Here is a 6,199-nt window from a genome sequence, read left to right on the forward strand (position 1 = left end):
GTTGAATGTTGAGATATGTCGTTGCAACCAAAAATCAGGACCTCAGATACCAGCCAGAGAGAGATAAACCAAAATTGAACAACAAAGCTTGAACAATCTCATAAAAAATGAAAACTGATGAGATGAAGAAAATTCTCCGATCAAGCAAAAATTCTGGTGATACTCTTCTAGTGTAACATCAGACGATAGAGGACGGCCAGATCTACGAGATTCTGGGCTCTGATACCATGTTAACAGTGGAAATGGGATGAAATCAATGAAAATTGTGTTAGGGTTTACTGTGATTGAGGGAGAGAAAAGGAATAAAAGATAATTACAACTTATGTGGGCCTGACCCAAAACAAAATAAAACTAGTATAACCAATCTAACTAATCTGGACTAGGAGCAATATTCCCAACAAGAGATGCCAACTGAAGACCTCAGTTTTAGAAGGATATCCTTGGCTTGCACGTTCGAGAGAATATAGGTTTCATTCAGATTTTCTATGCTGTCGTAGAGGTTAGGCAAACATCCGTCCATCCCTTTCTTCTTGAGAAGCCTAACAACATTGCCCACTGGAAATGAGAGGATGTGAAACAAGAAATCAACACAATTCTTTTCGGCCTCCGCAAATACAACTTTTCGAGCCTTGGTGAATGGTGTCAATCAAAAGCTTCATGCTCAAATTGGTTTCAGAAGTATTAGTCGTCATTTTAACTAACTGCTGCTAGTCTTAAATTATTTTCTAACACCGTGAGGAATTTTTCATGTGTTTTGGATGTTGAAGACCTAGGCTTAAATAGTTGCAATTTTCTTTATCATCATATTTCTGACACAGTAGTCTAAACAGTCATGATCAGTTGCATGTAGACAAGACGGTACCACAAATCAAGATTCTCTTCATTTATTATAGTTTTGATTTCATCTACATTAGAAATGCATGCATGCACACTATATCTGAAAAGTCATATATTTCTCAAAACGTACGGTAGGTACTCGCGGAATTGCAATGGAGTTCTCATAATTGCCCCACCAAACAGAAAGTTAATCGTTTTCTTTCTATCTTATGGTTCTCGCATGGATCCATAATTAATGTACTACTTAAAGATATATTAATCGCTTTAGTCACTAATAATAGGGACTTAGAAAATTAACATGGATGAGTGCGTACGTATATACTTGCTTATTAGGTAGCTAGTACAGTTAATTAACTTTTGAAAAATAGCGTGTACAATAATACTACATGTTGCAAACTTCGCAATCTTAGTTGGATTTTAATTTCGGGTGCCACATGGAGTTCTGGGGTACTTCTAGGCTCAATCCCAAAATAATGATTTGGCAAGCTTAGAAACAATACTCCTATGTGTTAAATGAGCTATTGAGGAATGAAGCCAATAAGCTATTGAGGAACGAAGCCAACTCTGTTTGTTTGGATGAACCTATTATTGAATCAATAGTCCTTTTTTTTCTCTTAGGATTAGTACTTAACTATATCTTTATTGTTACAGCTAGTAGTTTGTTTATCTCGAAAAATGTGAGTAACAATTAAAGGTGATTTGTGATTTTAAAGATATGTGATTTATTTCAATACTAGTGAAGATACAAGTAATATTAGGTTTAAGTAAGAAGAATTGATGAACCAAACCAGTGTTGTTAGAGCAACGACGACCTCTAGCTCGATTATCTCGGGGGTCTCGAGGTGAGTTAAGAGCAAATAAAGTATGAACAATAAAGTAAAAACAATAAAGCTGAAGAACAATTGTGGAGCACAATAAACGAGAAAAGCAGAGAAGAATGTTCTATTGCACTGAATGAGATGATCTTTACAAATGACTAGAGTCTTTTTTATATAGAAGGGGAAAACCCTAATATGGTACCTTTCCAATTATGGTAAAAAATTCTATTGGTACAGCTGTATAACAACCTAGTACAGACTCGTACTATTTCGTACAAATCTTATCCCTTAATTTATGCCTTGGTCCACGTGTCCTTGAGAAATTCCCGCTCTTTTTTGAGTTTCATTGAAATTGTACTGCACTCGAGGCAGATCATGGCATATCTCCGATTTGCTTCCTCGAGGTATGAATTTTCCAGTCAGATTTGTTCTTTACTTTATGCTGTCCGAACTCGAGCCCGGGGTACCGTTAATCCTCAAAATCGAGCTCTCCTATTTCGACCGTATACAGATAGTCCCCACGTTTCTTAAAATGAAAAGATAGGAAACGATCTGATTCTCGCCCCTTTGATGTCCCAATAAAAATGTCAGTCTTGTGAGGTCAACGGTTCGTGCTACTGAAAAGTTGTGCAAAAGTAACACCTACACAGTTTTCGAAAAGCCTTTAATGAAAGATGGCTATTGGTCGTCCATTTAGCTTGTCCAACACGCTTAGACAACCTCTTCAAACTTTTATTTTTACAATATCATCAAATCCTCTCTGCACTTATTCCTTCCTTGTGCCCATTTCTTAACCAGCTCCTTCTTCTTCTTCTGAATCTTCACAATAAAAATGGCAAAAACTTCTAAGACAGTTCCACAAAAAGAGAAGGCCTCTTCGTCTTCACGCCCGTCGAAGAACAAAATGGTGGTACCTTCTCGCATTTAGGAGTGTACCCTCGGGCTTTGTGATACGTCTTCCGATTTCAAGGCCGACAAGCCTGCTTCGGTTCCAGGACGATGTGAACCCATGTCTCAGTATATTAGCTTAATAACCAAACTCAAACAAGTGAAGGCAGATTGCCATTGGGGATGTGAAGTGCACGTGGAGATCCCTTCACCTGATGAGTATATTACAACTCACATAGCGGGGTACCTAAGCGTATACACATACCCATTTACTTTAGGTCCCATAGATCCTTCTTTGCCCCTTCCAGACCCAATAATCCTCGATTTTTGTCGACAATACCAAGTGACACTCGGCCAAATTTATCCTTCCTTCTGGCAGATTGTTCACCTAATTAGGTACTTTTCCAGCAAAATCGAGGGGATGCCTTTTAGCCTTGACCACCTGGTTAGATTATACAACCCTCATCTCTATCGAGGTGGTCTGATAAAATTGCAACGTCGATCTCCAAAGTCTTTCTTCGCTAGCATCGATGAGGATAAAGACAGAGGGTGGATGAGCCGCTTTGTTCAAGTCAGGACCTCTGACCTGATTCCCGCTGAAAAGATGTCGTTCCCCGAGGAATGGAATACGAAGCATAAGTACAGACCTACCGAGCATGTTTCATTACTTAAACATTTTTCCTTTCCTTTGAACTAACTCCTTTTTGATGATGCAACCATTGATTGGTATCCAGGTGGGATTATGGACCTCCCGGGCTGGGTTCGGCAACTAGCTTCCACTTTCACATATGCCGAGCGCGTTTGGATCGATTTGGCCAAAGGCCGTTGGGAGGCAAAACCCATGGTGAGTCCTTATTATTTGCATATTTAAATCCCTTAGTGAAATACTTCTCAGCAATACACTTAACTTTACGCTTGTACAGGCCTTGGAGATGTTGTTTCGATGAGGCCGCCCCCACCTGGTGAGGGAGAGACACAAAAACCTTCCAAGGGTAAGAAAAGAAGGAAAGGGTCATCGAGGGAGTCCCCGAAGCCAAAAAGGGCCAAGCTTCGAAAACCTAGAGCCGATACGGTGGCCTTGACTCCGAAAACTATTGCACGTCTTCATGTTGAGGATGAAGAGAGAGATGAGGCCGAGGATGAAGATGCTCGCTCGTTAATAATTCAGATAAGAGGAGGCACCGATCCTTCAAAGGCTGCTGAGCCGGAGCCCACTGAAACAGTTCAACCTCATGCTGAAGAAGTTCTCGAGGGGATATCGAGCAAGGTTCTCAAATCGACTAGTGGAAAGAAAGCGCCCCGTCCTAAAGGGCACTCAGTCGATGAGAACCCAGCCCCGAGGTTCCTCAAAGGCCGGAAAAGGCCCCGATTGAGCTTCTCGGGGTGATTGACGTGAATGACTCTCCACCAGGCCCATCATTTTCTAAAGGGCAAAATATGGGATGCCCAAGATATGAAGACTCCTGATGTGGGAACATCCCATGAAGAGAATGACATTTTCGGCGAATTCCTTGTCGGGATCGAGGAGGGCCCCAACCTTGATGCCTCGTTCATCCTTGAAGAGGCCGAGAAGCGTCAAAAGCAGGTAAACTTGATTTGATAACCACATTTAAAGTTTAGTTCTTGCTTTTCTGACCTCCTTCATTTGTGTTTAGTCTGTGATGCTCTTCGATCAAACTTTTTTCAAGTCTCGAGCTGAGCTTTCCCGATGTGAAGATGATCTCAGAAAGCTTATGTTAGAGATGGACGGACTCAAGTCTCTCTATGACAAAAGAGAGAGTGAACTCAATGGTCTTCGAGAAAGTTTGGCGAAAGCTTCCCAAGAGCGGGCTGAGCTCGTTTAAAAGGTAATATAGCCTTCATGGGCGCATTTTGTACTTGTTTGTTTTGGCGTCTAATGTTCCACCTTTGTAGTTCCAAGGGAAGGCCGACCTGGCGGAGCATTTTTGGGAGGAGCTTAAGACCAAAGAGGTTGTAACCCTCGGGTGGAAGAAAAGTATGGATTACTTAGCCTCCGAAAAAGACAGTCTTTGGGAACAGCTGGCCTCAGCCGAGAGCCAGCTTCGGAGTGCAAAAGAAGAGGGTCGTAAATTTATGGAGCTTCATACTGAGACGGCCGCTGAGTTGTCTAAGGTTAAGTCCTAAGCCGATGTGTTCATTTCTTCATATCGAACCGATGCTGCAGCTGCCAATGCTTGGGTTAGGGAGATATCTGCTGTAGGTGAGCTTAAGTTATCTTGCACCGTCAATCATGCTCGGTTGGAATCTTGAAAGATCACTCTCGAGGAAGTGCATGCTAAAAGCTTTGACCTCTCTATAGAAATTGAGAAGGTGAAGGCTTTGGAAAAAGTGGCAGCTACATTTCTCTCTACTGATGAAGATTCTATCAGCGGCTCTGAGAGTGGGGAGGACGAAAAAGAAGTCCCCGAGGAGGAAGAGGCCCCCAAAAATCAGGTTGTCGAAGGTCAGACCACCGAAGATATAGTTCTGGTGGATGCTGCTTCCGAGCGAGTGACCCCAACAATAGACTAGGTCCTATTTAATTTATTTATTTTATGTAAAGGCTCCATGGGGGGAGTTTTGTAAATGTTCTTTGTGAATACAAATGAACTTTTGTTTCGGCCTTGGTTTGTGACGAATCTCGTTTTCATTTATTTATAGAAAATTCGCTTGTACAACCCAAATTATCAGAATGAGTGTTGGTTCGAATTCGGGGTAGAGTAGACCCTCAAGTTTTGTTTTTGATCAACGATCGATAAGAGGTTACCACTTAAGGTTTGATCTTCGAACTATGTTTTAGCTCGGGACTTTTGAGTCTGAGATAGTTAAGGTCTCGAGCATGGTGTGCTTCGGCCTTTAAGCTCTTTAAATATTGGCCCTTAGGCTCTTTAGTTTGGCCCTTAGGTTCTTTTAGGTTGGCCCTTAGGCTATATAGGTAGGGCCAGTTCGGCCACTAAATTGGCTATAAATTTTTCCCTCTTTCTGGTTAAAGACTTAGTGAAAAATTTGGTATGCCTTAGCATGTATTTTTTGTATTCATATTCGTTCGATTTTTTTCGAAGGTTCGACTGATTGGAACCTCGTTTGTAATTTGATATGCAACATTAATCGAATACCTCTTGAGGTTTTTTCAAAGGCTGATGTTATTGAAGCCTTCGTATTATTCGAGGGCTGATTTTATCGAAGCCCCTTATAATTTGCTTTTGCCGAGGGTAGCCTGATTTTTTTAATCGGTTTTTTCAAAGTATTTAAAGGCCTTTTAGTTTAGTCGGACGTATCCGAGCTACATTATTTCGGCCGTAGCCTTTTCATATGATCGTAGTCTTTTTATTGGCCGTAGCTTTTAGTCCCGAGTGTGATGGCCTTGGCCTTAATATCGAGGGGATGCCTCGTTGAGGTCTTGTGAGTTCGATTGTGCCTCTTTGAGGTCTTATAAGTTCGAGTGTGCCTCTTTGAGGTCTTATAAGTTCGAGTGTTCGATGACTCGATGTGTCGATTGTCGATGACAGTCCCCGAGTATTCGAGTGCATTCAGTGTTGTGGCACTTAAGCCATTAAATGTGAAAATAGTAGACTTCTTTGAGGCACAAAGTGTTTTGATATAATAAGAGTGCTTCTTCAAATAATTGTTACATGCGTACATGTTTTGCCGCTGGT

This window comes from Nicotiana sylvestris, chromosome 6 (assembly GCF_000393655.2).
Source record: "Nicotiana sylvestris chromosome 6, ASM39365v2, whole genome shotgun sequence".
NCBI lineage: Eukaryota > Viridiplantae > Streptophyta > Magnoliopsida > Solanales > Solanaceae > Nicotiana > Nicotiana sylvestris.